This window comes from Tursiops truncatus, chromosome 9, assembly GCF_011762595.2.
Source record: "Tursiops truncatus isolate mTurTru1 chromosome 9, mTurTru1.mat.Y, whole genome shotgun sequence".
In the NCBI taxonomy this organism is placed as follows: Eukaryota; Metazoa; Chordata; class Mammalia; order Artiodactyla; family Delphinidae; genus Tursiops; species Tursiops truncatus.
The window spans coordinates 70,325,796-70,344,461 of record NC_047042.1 but is presented as its reverse complement, the minus strand read 5'-3'; the positions used below and the strand labels follow the sequence as shown (position 1 = coordinate 70,344,461).

Here is an 18,666-nt window from a genome sequence, read left to right as displayed (position 1 = left end):
ACTTCTCATTTTTTAGGTCACAGAAATACTGTAAGTAATGTAATGAAACCACAGGCTTGCCTGTATTTTCTCATACAGCCAAGCCCTGACTCATAAATATTTCATTTATTGTTGTCTTAACTCTAAAAGAGATTCGTCTGTATTTTTCAAGCTCTGTTTTGAAACCTCTCTTCTGAAAGTGATTCTGACCACGACTTTGGTAAACTAATACACACTACCTCATAGAAAGAACTCTGATTCAACACAATGGCAACTACCCAGAACCAATGAACCAAAAATTTTTAAGACACAGAACTATAAAATTCACGTAATTCTGAAATAAGTTATTTCACAAGGAAATTCAATATTATATGATTGAAGTATGTTTTCTGAGCCTTAAAATGGTAAGAATACTGTTCACATAAGCGCCTTTAGGTCAAAGAAAGCAAGGAAAATACAAGATGAGTTCAGAGAGGGAGTTTCGGGAGAATGGGTGTTATGGGTTAGTTGAGAATTAAAAATCACAAATTGCTTATTCAAGAAGTTGAACAGTGGAAGCAAAAAAGATTAAAATGCCAAGAAAGAAACAGAACTGATATTGTTCAATTTACAACTCTTTCATATGATAAAGTAACAAATGTTACCTCTAAATCAGGCCTCCTGCCGAAAAGAGAGATATGTATTCTGAAGGAAAAAAAAAAAAGAGTCAAATAGTTTACTAAGCTAGCTGAGTATTGTGGATTTGCTCATAGCAAGGAAGAAAAACATCAAGGGAAAGAACTTTACTATTCCTCATTCTTAGTCTTTTTCATCCATCTTCCCATCTCCTCCAGCTGAGATTGTATAATCTACAAAGTTTACATCAAATATAAGAACAGAAACATTCCCTGAAACAGACTCTGCAAGGTTGGCTATCTTAAAAATATAAATAAAGAAATACCAGAACACATAAAAAACCTAAAGAGCTACCATGAGTAAACACAGTAGGAGATCCTCCTTACCCAAAAGCACAGAAGCAAACCCAGTTACACAGTCCTTCTGGCTGATTGAGAGCCCTTATGTGATAAGTTTTCAAATTTCTGATTCCAGCCAGATACTCACTCATCAAATCATACCCTAGGCGCCTGACCTACCCATACCCTCACTTACCAAGGGGTATATTAAAAGCTCTGGGTCGTGCCAAAGCTTCGTCTCATACTTAAAGTTGCCTCTGCTCGTCATGATGCTTCACGACTCTTCTACCTGTCTGGGGACCTTCAGTACATTTTTGTTTCGCCCTGACCACGGAGAAAATGATGTGAATGTTGTTCTGGGTTCACTACCTAGACCACTGATGACTCAGCTGGTCACTGCACTTTATGATCCAGATTGACACCTAATACTGATAATGACAAAAATTGAGCATCTAATGAATTATTGGCTTACTAATAATTTCTTCTCTCTGAAGGCTTAAGAAGCAATAAGGAAAAAAAAAAAAAAAGAAAAGAAAAAGAAGCAATAAGGAGAACTACTACTTAACAGCAGTGAAAAGGGAAGAACCAAGATGAAAAATTTTGTCACAGAATTCTTAGAAGTCCATGTCAATTTTAAGCTCATAATTCCAAGCCAGTGAACAAAATGTGGCATGGATTTTAGAAACAGAAATTTTAAAAAGATATGTCTATATTTATATGAATAACTCTGTGTGTGTGTGTGTGTGTGCGCGCGCGCGCGTGCGCGCGCATGCGTGCGTGCACTGGGCAAAATATAGTCCATGGGCTAAAACTAGCTCACCACCTGATTTTGGATGGTCTGTGAGGTAAGAACAGTTTTTACAGTTTTAAGTGGCTGAATCAAAAGAAGAATATCTTGTGAAACATAAAAATTATATGAAATTCAAACTTTAGTGTCCATAAATAAAAGTACTGGCACACAGCCACATTCATGCATTTAGGTGTTGTCCATAGCTTCTTTTACACTACAATGGACGAGTCAAATATTTGTAAAGGGACCAATGGCCCGCAACTGTATTTACTATCTAGCCCTTTACAGAAAAAAATTACCAAGCCCTGCTTATATACATGGCTTGACATGAAACTCTAAAATAAAAAATGGTTTGGGATAAATATCATATCAATAGAAATTATGAAATCTTGAAAGTGAAATTACAAGCTTCCAGTCTCAGAAAACACTAACAAAAAAAAAGAAATTAGAAAATATCTTAAAAAAACACAGCATTACACAGGGATTATTCAACCTCAGAAGTGATATTACATGGCAAGAAATAGTACAGAAACATGACTCAAAGCTTCAATAAATGCTTGAAATGGGCTGAAGAAAATCCTGCCCCCCCCCCCAAAAAAAAGCTAGGAACATTTCAAGATATTATTTAGATATGGGGAAAATATTAAAGGTATAAGCCTACTGTTTGGGGACAATGGTATGTTATCAGATAACTGAGATATGCCAAACTTCTTGATTCTTGGGTGGTTTTTACCTTCTGCACCAGAAAGAAGTGATGAAACTAAAATGGAAAATCAAATATGATTAACAAGAAAATCAAAGCTCAGGAATTAGTAAGAGGACTCTGAGTCACTTTAAATAAGTTTACGTATACAGGACCAATAGACTACAATTTCAAGATATTTTTAAAAAGTGGCTTGTATATGTTATCACAGAACTACAGTTGACAACCTTGACAGAGTTACAAACAACAGAAGAGCAGATGTAATACATAAGAGGGACAAATGTTATTTTATTTTTTGAAGGTAAAATGATTCTAGGAAATGAAGATCAGTGATCTTGACACTATTCCCCAACATTCTAGAACAGGTTACTAAACAGATGGTTTGTGAGCACTTAAATTTTTTTTTAAAACCTGCCATGGATTTGTTAAAAATAAGCCATGCTAAACCTCGTTTCCTTCTCTGACATGTTATTAGATGAGTGGATGCGAGAAATGCATTGGCTGTATAATGCCTGGACCAAGAAAAGTATGGAGTAAGTCTCTCGTGGCCAACTGGGGTAAGTCCACTCACTATCTGTGTAACTTTGGGGAAGTTTCTTATTATCTGGGATTAAGAGGCAAATGTCACAGATCTGTCAAGTTTCTGCACGTTTTGTGAGCAGAGGCACTGGAAGCCTTTGTTCTAGACTGTCTTTTCATGGATGTTTGTATAGCAAATAGCATTTGAAGACCGATAGTATCTCCCTCTGGAACAAAGGGAAGGTTTGCTTATAGCCCATTATAAAAGATCAGGGTTCCTAAACTTGGAGTTCCTTAGGTGTGATACATTGTGTGCAGCGTGGACTTGAGCCACCCTGTGGAGCCCCTGTGGGCCTGGGGTACAAGGAACCAAAAAACACATGAGGCTCATGCTGCTGCTGTACCAGGAGCAATACAGTCCTTTGTCTCTGACCTGGAAGTCTTCTGTCTTCTATAATCATCCACAAAACAGTGGCTGGCTAATCTGTCAGCATACAAGTAGGGTGAAATCTCAGATACTTCACAGTGCTTGACAACCTGTGACTCAGCTTTGCCATTGGTAAAATGGGGAAATAACAGTAAGTCCTCATAAAGGTAGTATGAAGAATAAATTAATTCATACACAAATTGCTTAGAAAAGTACCTACTTAAGCTAACTGCTCAACAAATGTTAGCTATTATTATAATGATAGTTATGATTCATTTCAAATGTATATAGGTAGGTAAATAATCCCATCCGAAGGAGTAATGACAAGTCAAAAAGTCCAAACTCACGAAGTTCAGAAAAGGCTCTATTCTTAACCCTGTTCTGCTCAATATTTTCATAATTAATTAAGTAGCGCTATAAAAATGTATTAATCAAAATTATGGATGACACAATTGCTAACACAGATAATAGAATCAGGATATTTAAAAAATCTTGACATGCTGAATACACTAAACTATAAAGAAACAAATTTAACAGACATACAAATAAAGTATTCAAGTTGTATATTAATTGCAACCTACATGAAATGAATTACAATTCTAATAACAATGTAACACGACTGAAAAAAAAACAAATTTGCCATTATGTTAGAGAAGAATGGAGATAAATTTTCATTGTGTTCTGTGTTGGTTAGGCTACATTCATGATATGATATTTAGCTCTGGATATACTTTAAAGGGAAACTCCAGCAAAGAGAAGCATACCCAGAGGAGAGTGATCAGAGCTGTGAAGGGTGAAATAAATCCATATAGTATATATAAAGTATAACTGAAGAAATTTGACTACTTTATCCTGAGAAAGGAAAGGTTTATTGAGGATGAAAATTTTTCAGACATCTGCAAAATTATCTGTGTGAAACAGTCTGTGTAAAGCCAAAGGGTGGAGTTAGAAAAATGGCTAATTGATTTCAATTCAGTGTAAAGAAGAACTTTCTATCAATTAAAGTTTTCAAATATTGGGTATTAAGATAAGTTCTTCATTCATGGAAGTTTCTGAAAGCCACTAGCCAGGACTATGAAAATGGGGATTGCCTCTTTCACGTACAGATGTCTTTAAACTGCTCACTTCTTATCTGTAAAAAAAGGCAACCCACAGGGAGTTTGTCCAGGCCTCTTGTGTATTTTCACTCCTGTCTTGCCTCCCTGGTTTCTGTTCCATTTCAGCCTAGCTGGCCTCTTCAAACCGATGATTTGTTCTTAGCTGCCCACCTGGCTTTTTGATTGACCTCTCTGATTATTTCCTTTTTCCATACACTGCAGCCCATAGGCCATCTCACAGTAGCACCTGGGTAACAGACCCTGGCCCCATCTCCCGTCTGCTTTGGAAGGGAGAATAAAAAATTAATTTCATGATCTCAAAGGTTTGTTTCAATTCTAGGATTCTTGGATCCTTCTTACTTCTTTTGCCACATACACAGATTGGTGGATGAGCAGTAATTGATGAATAAGTGAATGAATAAATGAGTATTATTAAGAAACTCATAATAAGCTGCTTTCTTCTTTAAAAACTAGGTACCTGAATGGGTCTCACATCTTTCAACCAGTCAAACAGATGACAAGGAGTGAAAAGACAAGAAGAGCAAACACCTGTGGAAACGAAGGAATGAAGTATGAGAGCAAGAGAAAGATTAGGGGTGGAAACAGAAATGAGGGTAGACAGCTATGGAGAAGACCACAAAATTAACTCTCAGAAATGATTAACTAGTAAAGTCTCTAGTCCATAAGCCAAGCCAATTTATAAGCCAAAATAAAATTTAAGGATATACTAAATTAACATATATTTGAATAAAAAAGTGAGAGGAGAATTCTAAACTCCTCAGAACTTATGACAGGAGCAAGCAACTACATTCTTGCAAAGGCAAAAATGTTATACACAACAATATTGGTGAATCTCATGCATTAAGCCAGGTGAAAGAAGCCTGCCTCAGAAGGCTACATACTGCATGACGTATAAATATAAGCCAGAGTTGAATGTAATACATACATATATATATAATATACATATATATACATACACAATGTAATATTATTCAACCTTGAGAAAGGAGTATATCCTGCCATTTGCAACAACATGGATGGACCCTGAGCACATTATGCTGAGACAAGTCAGAGAGAGGAAGACATGTACTGTATGACACCACATATAAATATGGAATCTAATAAAGTCAAACGTGTAAAAAACAGAGACCGAAATGGTGGTTACCAAGAGAGGGGGATGGGGTTTAAGACTGATGTTGTTTAAGGGTACAAACTTGGAAGCAGTAGTAAATAAGCCACAGAGATCTAATACACAGTATAATGAATATAGACAACAATACTGCACTATAATTTTGTGATGTGATAGATATGGCTACAATACCAATCATCTACAATATATAACATGCTGGACAACTTAAATGTAAACAGTGTTACATATCAAATTCATTCAATTAAAAAAACTGTTCCCCTCCCCCAAAAAACAGACTTGAAAAAAACAAAACTCTAGGGATAGAAAATAGATCAGTGGTTACTAGATACTACAGGATGAGAGGAGGGGTTGACTAAAAACCGTATGAAAAAATTTTGGAGCATGATGGAACTGTTCCTAATCTTAATTGTGGTAGTGATTACACAACTATATATGTTTGTCAAAATATATAGAACTGTACGTTAAAAAGAAGCAAATTTTTCTGTATGTAAATTATCTTTAAAAATGGAAAAAAATTAAAGAGCTTAAAACAACTCTGTAAAGATGAGCAATTAAAACATGGTGTGTGTTATTAATAAATCACAATAAAATCATAGCAATATTTTCTTAGATCAGTCTCCCAAGGCAAAAGAAATAAAAGCAAAAATAAACAAATGGGACCTAATCAAACTTACAAGCTTTTGCACAGCACAGGAAACCATCAACAAAATGAAAAGCCAACCTACGGACTGGCAGAAAATATTTGCAAATGATGTGACCGACAAGGGCTTAATTTCCAAAATATACAAACAGCTCATACAATTCAATATCAAAAAAACCCCAAACAACCCAATGAAACAATGGGCAGAAAACCTAAATACACATTTCTCAAAGAAGACATACAGATGGCCAACAGGCACATGAAAACATGCTCAAGGTCACTAATTATTAGAGAAATGCAAATCAAAACTACAATGAGGTATCACCTCACACTGGTCAGAATGGCCATCATCAAAAAGTCTACAAATAATAGGGAGTTCCCTGTTTGCCTAATGGTTAGGATTCCAGGCTTTCACTGCTGTGTGGCCCAGGTTCAATCCCTGGTCAGGGAACCGAGATCCTGCAAGCCATGCAAGGGGTGACCATATTAAAAAAAATAAAAGTCTACAAACAATAAATAAGATATGGAGAAAAGGGAACCCTCCTTCACTATCGGTGGGAATGTAAATTGGTGCAGTCACTTTGGAAAACTGCAGGGAGTTTCCTTAAAATACTAAAAATAGAACTACCATATGATCCAGCAATCCCATTCCTGGACATGTATCCAGAAAAGACAAAAACCCTAATTCAAAAAGATACATGCACCCCAATGTTCATAGCAGTGCTATTTACAACAGCCAAGACATGGAAGCAACCTAAGCGTCCATCAACAGATGAGTGAAGATGTGGTGTTTTTAAACACACACACACACATACAATGGAATACTACTCAGCCATAAAAAGAATGAAATATTGCCATTTGCAGCAACATGGATGGACCTAGAAATTATCATACTAAGTGAAGTAAGGCAGAGAAAGACAAGTATCAAATGACATCACTTATATGTGGAATCTAAAAAATAATGCAAATGAACTCATGTACAAAACAGAAACAGACTCACAGACATAGAGAACAAACTATGGTTACCAAAGGGTAAAGGGGGAGGCAGGGATAAATTAGGAGTATGGAATTAACAGATACATACCACTATACATAAAATAAACAGCAAGGATTTACTGTATAGCATAGGGAACTATATCCAATATTTTGTAATAACCTATAATGGAAAAGAATCTGAACATATAACTGAATCACTTTGCTATACACCTGAAACACAATATTGTACATCAACCACAGTTCAACTGAAAAATGGAAAAAATTAAAGGTATTAAAACAACTTGGTAAAGATGAGCAATTAAAATATCATTTGTATCATTAATAAATCACAGTGAAGGTAACAATTTTGATAGAAACTTATCAGGATCATTTCTACAATACAGTGACCAATATCTTATTTAAAAATGAAATATCAAATGTATAGCCAAATAGCTTTTTTAAAATAAATATATTTTCACTGTCTTATAAATAGGTAACATGTAAAAATAAAATTAATCATTCACATTCTATTTTTAAATGTCCTCTCATAAAAATGTAATTCTAGTAATAAGAAAATAAACATTAAATATTTTATTAATTATGTATTCATATCTTGTTACCATATATTCTCTATTACTGTACAATTGCTCTTAAAATTTGATCTTATATAGTCAGAAAAACAAGTTGTCTCTCAAAATAAAAAAAAACTTATAATAACGATGTTCCTGTAATATAGTTATATGAGTAAGCATGTACTTGGTCATACTTCAGAATCTGGCATCGTTTCAGCCAAGTGGGAACGAGATATTTCTAGGACACCATTAGAGAGATATCAAGGAGAACAGATATGTAAAATCAAATAACTATTAGAAATGACAAACTGCATTGCCTTTCTTCTATTTGTGGAATAGTCTGAGCAATAGACATGTGGGACTAGAGATAGTTTGAAATTACTGAAAATTACAAAAGAGCAAAGAATTGGAAGTGATAAGAGGGCAACTTAAAAGCATACTTTTCTGGAAGTAGAGAAATATTATAAATAGATCAAGAAAATACATCTTTAAAATTATTATATTTGGGACAACACAAAGTGAGACTGTCAAATGAATTTTATTTTTAGTTACAGGAGTATACATTCTCTGTAACATACAACAAGGTAAAATGTATTGAAAAGTGAACATCTGCAGGCTTACATCACTGCTAAAAACGACCACAGTTTATAATCCCCTGCCTTCTGAGAAGTAATCTGTAGCTACACTCCTGATTTGTCTACATAGTAGGCTGATGGTCAGAATGAGAAAAGACACAACACCATGCATGGGACGGCACACTTCACGGGGTATGTGCACTTGGTGTAACTTGCACGCATTGCATGATTGGGGGACGGGACAGCAAAACAGTGAAGGAATAACCTAGACGAGGCTCTAAAGACTTTTCAGCATTTCCCAGGAGAAGAAAAAAAAAAAATGTCTCAAGAAACGTGGGACCAAGCTTCCTATGCGGTACGCTGTATAAAACCTCGGGTCACACCCTTTAAGCCAAACTACAGCCAAGACACGCAGCACCCCTACAGCTGGGAGTTATGTTTCCTTTTAACGTAGCACAATGCACAGACTGGACCATGAGGCGACCCAACGTTTCAGGTGTGTGTGTAAGGTCCATTAAAAAGGAGAGCTCTAATTTTGGAAAGACAAAGTTTATCAAACAGCTCATCCAACTCCATATTTTATTTCTGGATTGGTGCCACCACCAGCTAAATATATAACTGAGCACAGGACCGAGGCAAAATTGTGAAGAAATTAATATTTATGGGATGTTAATGGTATGCGCTTCAGGGATGAGGATGCCAGGCGGTTATTTATTTTTCTCAACCCTAACATGACCAACTCCACATGCACTCACTTCTCCTCTCCTTGTTTCATCATCCTGGTTAAATAAGGGGCGGCTCCATTCCTGACTCAGAAGGAGGGGAGGGATGTGAGAATCCCACGCGGGCTAAGACCACTGAAGAAAAATACTCTCACATTTTAACGGAGCCTCCTGAGCTTCGTAAACAAAGTTATCTGCAGTAATTTTTTGCTGGTTTTAATTGTTTTTATTTTAGGAATTATCTTTTTCTCCCAGTCACTCTTACATGTGTGTTTACATGGTAGTAAGAGAGAACCTGTTCACAGCTTCAAATTTGATTCCATGTATTTCATAAAAGGTTTCAGTTGAAAGCAACCTAAAAACGAATCCAGTCTCTTTTTAATTTTGGAGGAAATGACTCACCCAATATTGCACAATAATTAAAGTCAGACCAAGGACCAGAATGCAGGTCTCCTGGCACTTAATGTGGAACTCTGAACAGTAAACCAAGCGGGCTGTTTTACTATCTGAGATAATAATTATGCTTTCCAGAAGGAGTCATTTTCGTTCACATTCTAATATGCATTATTATTATCAGACAAGGTCTTTAATACAAAATTTCCTACTTGGAACAAGGAAAGGCGAATACACTGGGACTTGGAATAGCTAGATGGCAACACAGAGGGCACTGGGTACCTAAGGACCAGGATAAAACAGGCAGAAGGCATAGGTTAGTAATTTTTTAAAAAGGGAAAAGTGGGGTAATTATGTAATAAAGCCCCACTTTGCCTTGCTTCAGCTTCCCAAGGACCACACATTCACTCGTGATATAATAAGAGATCAGAAGTATTCTGAAAGATCTCATAATTCAGTCAGGAGGAGGGAAGAAAAAGAGAAAAATGAGATGAAGCAGGCAAAGAGAGACCTCCTTCATTACCAATAGAAGAGATTATAGACTCCTTTCTCTTTCTCAAGGTATTTAGAACAAAACTGCTGAGCAAGCTAATGCAGATTTTAAATATGGACACAGTGTGTGAGAGAGGGCTCTGTAGGACATTAGGTTTGTGAGAACATGATCTGTGTATGTGGGTGGTGTTACATGGAGAGTTGTATCACTTATTCAGGCCTTAGCTGAAGATGTCCCAAAGCAATGTGAGCAAACTAAAGAGTGGGACTTTAAATTTGGAAAGATGGACTTTCCGGCAAATCATAAAGCCACAACCTGCTCTGTTTAAAGATAGATACTGAAAGGATGAAAGGCAAGGCACGTTGTAAACTATGATGTGTGTGCCAATGCAAAAAAAGTAAAGCTACCTAAATCTAAAGGTTTCACAACAGACCTTGACTTAACCCATTTTCCTCCCTCTTTCCTCACAGAAGATCCCCAGAATTACTTGGAATGCCCGTATTGTACTCATAGTGTAGCCATTAGAAACATCTATACACGTGACTTATGGTAGTCATATTAAGATATAATGATGAGGCATATGATTAAATGTCAGTTAAACAGTGCTAAGCATTATTATATTGAAGCACTCAACTATTGAGCGTTTGTCATACAAAAGCACGAACATCCACTCACAACTTTCCAGTTAAATGTCATATTGTTTCTCAGATCAAGAGTAGTTTTAGAGCTCCTACCAAGGACAAGGCATGTTCTAAGCACTGGGTTAGAACAGTGCCCAAACGAAAATCTTTGGATCCATGGAATATACAATCTCATTGAGGGAACAGATGATAAATAAACAATCTTTTTAAAGTCAGCTGATAGTGCTATGGGGGAAAATAACGTATAGTAAAGGTGACAGTGCACGATCAATGAGGATTGTTATTTTATATAGGGCGGTCAGAGAAGGCTTCTTTTATAAGGATACGTTTGAGCAGAGACCTGAAGTTAGTGAAGATACCTGAGGGTAGAGCACTCCAGACAGAGAGAACAGAGAGGAAAACTCTGAGGTGGGAATCAGCTGATCCCATTTTGAGGAATGTCAAGGAAGTCAGTGTCTAGAGTTGACTGAATAAGAGGAAAATGATAGAAAATACTGTCAGGTAGCAGGTGTCAAATAATATGGACTTATGTAAGGTCTTTGTCTTTTATTCTGAGAGACAGAGAAGCTGTTGGAAGGTTTATACAAAAGAGTGACATAATCAAACAGATATATCTTCAAAAGATCACTCTGCTACATGGAGAATAAACTGTGGTGCCTGGAGGGAGAAGAAAGGGGATAAATAAGCAGCTGCTGCCACAATTCAGGGAGTTGCTGATGGTCTGTCTGATCAGACTGGTTGGGGGTGTACTAACTAGATGTATAAAACAAGATTTGGGGGGACCATTTAGCTCAACTAAAGACAGACTGAGAAAGGGGAAAAAACGAAGACAAAAAGGAAGTGAAGAGCTAGCTGCAGGCACACAGATATAGCTCAACCAAATCCTGGAACATAAATTTGGGTGAAGTAATGGTGAGGAATAGCTTTTAAGGATGTTGGGGATCTTTTTTTTTTAAATGAGATGATTTTATGACAGTCTACATATGCTAAGATGTTAAGATATTTGGATTAATGTACTATAAGTTTCTCCACACTATCTGCCAGCAAGACATTTTATAAACGCTTTCTCTGAAATACGCCTACCACAGATTTTTTTCTTACCCCCTAAAATACACTTTAAGAAACTTTTTTTTTCTTAAACGGAGAAAAAGTTGCAAAATGATGGTTGTGGTTCTGTATGTGTACCAAAACAAAAATAATGCAAAAAAAAATATTTCACAGAAAATGCCATCATAAAAGTGGAGAAGAAAAGAAATAAATGAATACCAGGAAAACTTTAGGTTCTTTGTAGTAGCATCCTTTCTTTAAGGAATTTAAAGTTAATTTCCTTAACCTGGTTTTTTCCTTTAATTTTATGATATTCTCATGGTACAAATCTTTTAGACTTATGTTAGAAAGAGCTTTAAAAAGAAACACTAAAAACTTAAATAAATTTCAAATCAACGTTATCTTCCGCGAAGTATATTTTAAGGTTTCCAAGACAGAAATCAAAGGAAATTGAGGAACCTTAATAAACTAAAAATGCTGAGAGCCTTTAAACCCCTGGGGACTCATCTGCTTCACAGCAATGTGCTTTTTCAACATTTAAATTTTATTGGCTCCTGCTAATGAAAATAATTTGCCACAGCAGAAAGGAATGAAGATGTCAGCTCCATATGACATATTTATCAATATAATGGTAAGGTATGTTCTCGAGACCCTTGGTGGATTGTAGAAAGAAAGAAGTGTACAACTGGGAAGCTGAATTCAATCAACAGAGTATATTAAAGTTAAAGAACACATATCTCAAATATCAAGAAATTCAAAAGGTTGAACCTGCACTCCACAGATAATTTGTGGAGAAAATGGATTTTTAATAAAATTTTACACAAATCATATAAATTGAGGGAATTTTAGAATTCAAATTGTTCGTGGTAAGGAAGCTAAACAAATGAACGAATACAAGTCAATTTAGAGAAAGTGAACCAAGTTCACAATCACAAAATGAAAAAGTATTAGGATTCAGTGTGAACTATAAGCTATAAACTGTTAAAATATAATGTTGCTTTAAAATGAAATAGGGGTGATACAAGTATACCTCACTTCAGAGCACAGGTATATTCTGTTAATTTGGCTGCTGGGCAAAATTCTGTATAGATAAACACAAATTCCTAGTCACTCCAATTATAAAATTGAGATTATGCTCCTAAAAATAATTAGGTCAATACTTAACAATATCACGTTTGAGAAAACAGCAAATCACTGAAGCATCTATTTAGAGAAAAAATAGTTTAAATGAATACCATTACTGAAAATAAGTCACCACACACACATAGGTTTACTTTTTCATTTTAACATTAATAGTGTTGGAACATAACAAATCTAAATATTCTCTAAGGACCTCTCTCCAGCAACTCAATATTCTAATGTTAACCTCTTAGCTATAATATCTCTTTATATTTCAGCAAAGTTACTCTCTTTTTTTGTTCATTTTGTTTGGAAAATTGCAGACGGGATAGATGAAAACACTGTGCAGAGCAAAAGAGTATATACAAAAATACATCAAAGGTAATGACAGGGCAGAAGGAAATAAGCAAGTGGAAGTAAGTACCATTTATTTTAGTAGGTAGGAACACCTACAAGGAAAGGCTATTCTACTTATTAGTATTTATGAAATTCAATAGTAGTGAATTTTCATATAACCAATGCTGGACTTAAAAACAAAGTAATGTTATTTTTAATCAACCCTCCTAACTATTCTTAGTCAAGGTGTTAAAAAACAAAATAGTTATGGGACAAATGAAGAAGCTAAAGTTTGGAACAACTCCATAAGAAAGCACTGAAAATGACCTAAGCCTCATGAAAAAAACAAACAAACCTAAAGAACTTAAATTATTTTTACCTTTAAATTATTTTTACCTTTACCTGTAAAGTGTTACCTTTACAGATAACACTCTGTAAGTGATATGACTGGAGTCCAAGTATATTAAGAGATAAGTAGTTGGACCTAAGCAAATATTCATGTCATCTAAAAAAAAGAAGAGATGTAAACTATGGCATATAAAACTCAAATTAGGCATTAGGTTATTTGTGGATCATAAGCACTGGAATATGTTTAAGGAAAGTTTCAAGCACCTTTCAGAAGGCTTAAGAAGATAAACAACAATCTTTCTGGGTTGGATTTGACCAAGTTTGTTAGAACTCTATGAATTAAGCACTACATAAACAAGGTCACTTTCAAAATCTATGCAAATCTTAAAATACACTAATTAGGGGGCCTAATTTAAGAAATAAACGTTCTTTTATCAAAGGGCAGTATGAATCTGGGCACTGGTTAGAACATTTTAGATCCATTCATTTATCACTAAGATCACTACCATCTGTCACAAAGTTAAAGAGAAAAACAAACAAACAAAAAAAAAAACTGTGCCATGAATTAGTATTCAGTGACTGTAATGCAACTGATATTATTTTGGAATTCAACTGTGATTTGCAATTTTATTTAGCAACACTCATGCCAAGAGAACTTCTTAGTGATATTCTCTTACAAGTCAATGGTCTCTTTTTTTTTTAATTTTTATTGGAGTATAGTTGCTTTACAATATTCTGTTAGTTTCTGCTGTATAGCAAAGTGAATCAGCCATACGTATACACATATCCCCTCTTTTTTGGATTTCCTTCCCATTTAAGTCAACACAGAGTGATGAGTAGAGTTCCCTGTGCTATACAGTAGGTTCTCATTAGTTATCTATTTCATACATAGTATCAACAGTTTATACATGTCAATCCCAATCTCCCAATTCATCCCACCCTGCCATTACCCCCTTGGTTTCTTTCTATTTTAATTAAGAGAGACAGAAAATACATAACCACTTCCAACATTCACTTTTCTATCAGTATTATAACTAATAGTTGACACAACATGAGACTGTCCACACAGAAACAGACAAGGGTGATGAGGCAGAGCAGCTATAAATCTTTAAATATAACACAAACAATATCTCTTTTATGTAATGAAGTACCGTAACCCTCACATTTTCTCTTGAAATAAAAATGTCTGGTAAATTTGGCTATGTTCAACATATTATTATATGCTCTAAAAGTCTCAATCAAGCCATGAAGGTATTTTCACATATTTAAATATACTTTTCATAAAGTACAATTTTAATAGTTATGCAAAGAGAATTGTTTTGTGTTTCTGAGTTTTTGCTTGTACAAAAGGAATATAATTTCTCATTACAGTTTTTCTGTAATTTTAATGTTCACATTTTTTCCTATTTTTTGGTGTGTCACATACAACAATTTCCCCTATTTTAGGATTTTAGAATATCACAAAGATTTATTTTATTTTATTTTTAAAGCAATACCACTGTACTACCATCAATGCAAAGAAATAAAACTCTAATGACAGTTTACTCAGATATAACTATTCATAAATCTATTCCTATCATAATGTAATTATAGGTCTCTTTTCACTTGAAAACAATATTCAGTTCTAGAATTTCCATCATCTGAATCCTAATGTATAAGTTGAGGAATTTTGAAAGATAGTTTAAAATAGCTCATAACTGTTATTTGTATACATTTCCCTTTGATTGCTCTATTTTAATATTCATCATAGTGTAATAGTAACATTTAATAAACTATGTATTAAAAAAAACTTGTACTCACATTTAAATTGAATGTTAAAAATTATTCCCTTAATTTTTTTTTGTATTCTTGTACTTAAAAGTGAAATTTAAGATGATCTTTTAAAATTGAGTGTCTTCTGTCACTTACCAACAGGGCTGTATCATCAGGTTTCTAGTCTCCTCTTTAAAAGTCAGTAACTTTATCACAGTTAAACCTTTCTTTCACTTAAGTTTTAGATAACAATGAAATAGTGGGTTTCTTAGAGAAGAACTGAACTGAACAACTACTGAACGTGCGTGTAGTTTAGTAATAAAAATGGAAGGATGGATGGAAGGAAAGAAACAACTTTTAAAAGCTCTAAAGCTGAAATGAAATTTGATGACCCTAATGACCATAGTGTATATAACTTTATACCCACTTTATTAATACATATACAACTAAATCGAAATTGTAAATTATTGGTTAGCAGTATTAAACAAACACTACACTTTAAAATTCCAGGACACTGAGAATATACTTATCCATAACTCACAATGACAGAAAAGATAAACAGGCCTTTTGACAACATAAAACATTTCCTGAGGTACACCACAATGCAAAATTGAAGACGAAAATATCTGAAAGCTCATCTCTGAGTTTTGACCTCTAGCATAGACGTGCTATTAAACACACCCCTCCTGGCTCCACTGAAGCCTAACCAAACTATTTGAGTTAGGAGAGTGTGCAAAGATGTGCCTTCCAGGCAAACTTTTGTTTTCTAAAAGTTAATCTCCCGAAATACTTCCAGTTGGAAATCGTCCACTTGAGCTACTTGACACCAGGGCGTCACTTTCTCCCCTTGGCTTACCTGCTACTACTTAATTATTCTTCTAAGCAGGCTCTGGACAAGTTGGGGAAGGTAGCTCTTTCAGCACTTCTGAATCCATGACGACTACAAATGTACACACCTAACACACTCCCACAGGTCTTTCACACGTCGCGAAAGCCTGACCACCTGGGAGCAGACAGGACTCGAGGAACAATCCTCAAGATCAAGAAACTGACTGGATTTCAACATGTGGTGAGAGAAAATGGGCGGGGCGGGGGGGATAGGAGCACTACAGACAGCAGCTGTCCATTAAGTGGTTTAAAACTGTTGGTTACAAAGCTGAATAAACAAATACACAGATGGGTCTAGTTCCTTGGGGACTCCGGAGTCTGAGGAGCCCCCCCCCGAGCGGTGTCCAGTTGGGCCTCTCTTGCCTAGTCCGCGTGCAAAGCGCGCACTGGTTCCGCTCTCAAATGCCCGAGACTCGCACGTGCCTTTCCCTCCCGTTACTCCTAATGAGTTTCACCCGCGCGCCAGGTGCCCTGAGAGACTTACCTAAGATATCTCAGGGTCTGAGGATAGGAGGGCAACTTTCCCTCCCTGCTCTAGGCCGACCCGAACGCCCGGGGCAAGCGAGGGTCCACGCAGACGCTAGTCCCTAGGTCCGGGTGCCCGGGCGTCCGGGCGCTTTGCGGCCCGAGGGGCGGGGAGAGGCGCGCGGGAGACGTGCGGACGGCGGGCGCGGCCACCTAGCGGGTCCAGCCCGCGCCGCCGCCGCACGTGCGCCGCCGCGAGCGCTACGGGACGTCGGGACCCGCGCTCCCCCGGGGTCAAAGTCAACCCTGCGCGCCCGCCCTCCGCTCGCCCGGGGCCTCCGCGGATTTACAGGTAAAAGCCAACCGAGAACACTCCCTTTCTCCGAAAGGTGTCTGCGCCCCTCCCTCGTGCCCTCCCTGAAGAACCGGGAAGAGGGATTTCACCCCCAAACCCACCCTCAGAGTGGGGAGACCTTTCCAAAGCTGAATAAAAATAAGAGTAGGACAGACCCCGGGTGAAGCGGCTCCTGCTAACCGTGGACAGGGGAAAGAGCGCGATCGGGGGCAGCAGTCGAGATGCACGATCATCCTGAAGCGTCACTAGGGGCCAGGAGTTTCTTCGCTGGAGAAGCAGGACTGTCCCCTCTCCGCCTCCCATTCCAGAGAAGTACTTGTGAATTGTACGCTGAAGTGTCTAACTTTGAGACCAGAAGCGTGCACTTGCCCCATTGAATAAATAAAGGTCAGCAGTTGGATCAGTAAAGTTGGTCCAACCGCCAGATGTTCTTACTCTCGTTTCTCCTCTCGGGGAGGGGGGGGGGCGGGAGGAGGGGTAGGAAGGAAGAGGAAGAGACAACAAACAAGAGAAATAAAAGAGTAAACGAACACAACTGGCGTCTCAACACACATATTCCTCCAGCCGCGGTGTCGCCAGACAAGGCAACACTTGGCACATACAAAACTAAAAATCGTCCGTGAGGCAACAGCAACCTCCCCTCTCTCGACTCCCCCTTCCCCACATCACAAAGCAAAATGAAAAAGCACAAGCGGTGATGTTGGGTCCGGAACGCGACCCGGATGCCGAGCCGAAATTTGACACATGTCACACCCGCCCCGCCGCGCCGCGCCGCACCGAGCGCAGCGACTGGGGCGAAACTTTGCCGCCGCCGCCGCCACCGCCCTGGGAGGAGCGCGGAGCAGAGTAAAGGCGCACGCAGACCGGCCCTGGGTGGAGGTGGCTGGGACGGGCTGGGGGGCGGAGGTGAAGCGCGCCACAGTGAGGGCAAAGAAACTTACCGCGACCGAAGACGCCTGGGCAGCGTCCCGGGAGGTGGCACCCGCGGCGCCGAGGCAGAAGCTCCCAAACAACACACCCACGCGCGATTCCTGGCAGCTGCTGCCGCGAGTGGGGGCGCGCCCGGGGTGGGGGCTGGAGGAAGCCGCAGCTGGCGGACGCGGCCGCCGCATAAATAACCCGGACCGGCGCTCAAGGGCGGGCTGCGCTGGGCTCAAGCCGGGGCGCTGCGGCCGCCGCAGAGCTGCACGCGCCGGCGTGTCTCGCGCTTTCTCGGAGGCTCGCGCTGTCTCGCGCTGCCGCTCCCCCCACCCGGATCTCTGTGTGTGTGTGCGTGTGTGTGTATGTGTGTGTATGTGTGTATGTGTGTGAGTGTGCTCTGGCGGGCGCGCGCACCCGGCCGCGCGCGCGTGTTGTTGGCAATGCAAACTGTACACACGCTGCGCGCCGAGCCGCCTCTTCTCGGAGGGGCGGGCGGAGGGAAGGGACGCCTCCGAGGATTCTGAAGTACTGTTGGGCCACTTGTTTATTTTTGTTTTACTTTGCGTTGTTAACGTTGACTGTTGTTGTTGATCCCCAAAGTGGTTTGGAACCAGCTGGTTAGAATGCCTGTCACCCCCATCCACCTATCTCCTCCCCCGGCTCCCCCAACTTCTTTAAGGGAGGGGGAAGCGCGGAGTAGACTGTTGTTCCGACTTGCAGGGGAGCCTCCTGGCTGACGTCAGGTCCACCTGCTCTGTAAACAACTCGCCGGAGAACTTGTTTGTTCTGCGCTGGTTCCTCCCCCA

General features: G+C 38.5%; 1 protein-coding gene across 5 annotated transcripts in view; it reads right to left on the bottom strand.

Annotated features, from left to right (window-relative positions):
- FOXP2 (forkhead box P2) overlaps positions 1-18,148 on the bottom strand; it is a 532,789-nt gene extending 514,641 nt beyond the window's left edge. For 3 of the 5 annotated variants that reach the window (XM_073809847.1, XM_073809849.1, XM_073809848.1), the window contains exon 1: positions 17,881-18,148. The gene's annotated coding sequence lies outside the window, so the exon portion shown is untranslated. The remainder of the gene's footprint in view (positions 1-17,880) is intronic. The other 2 variants (XM_073809850.1, XM_073809851.1) reach the window with 1 other exon arrangement.
- Positions 18,149-18,666: the final 518 nt, after the last annotated feature.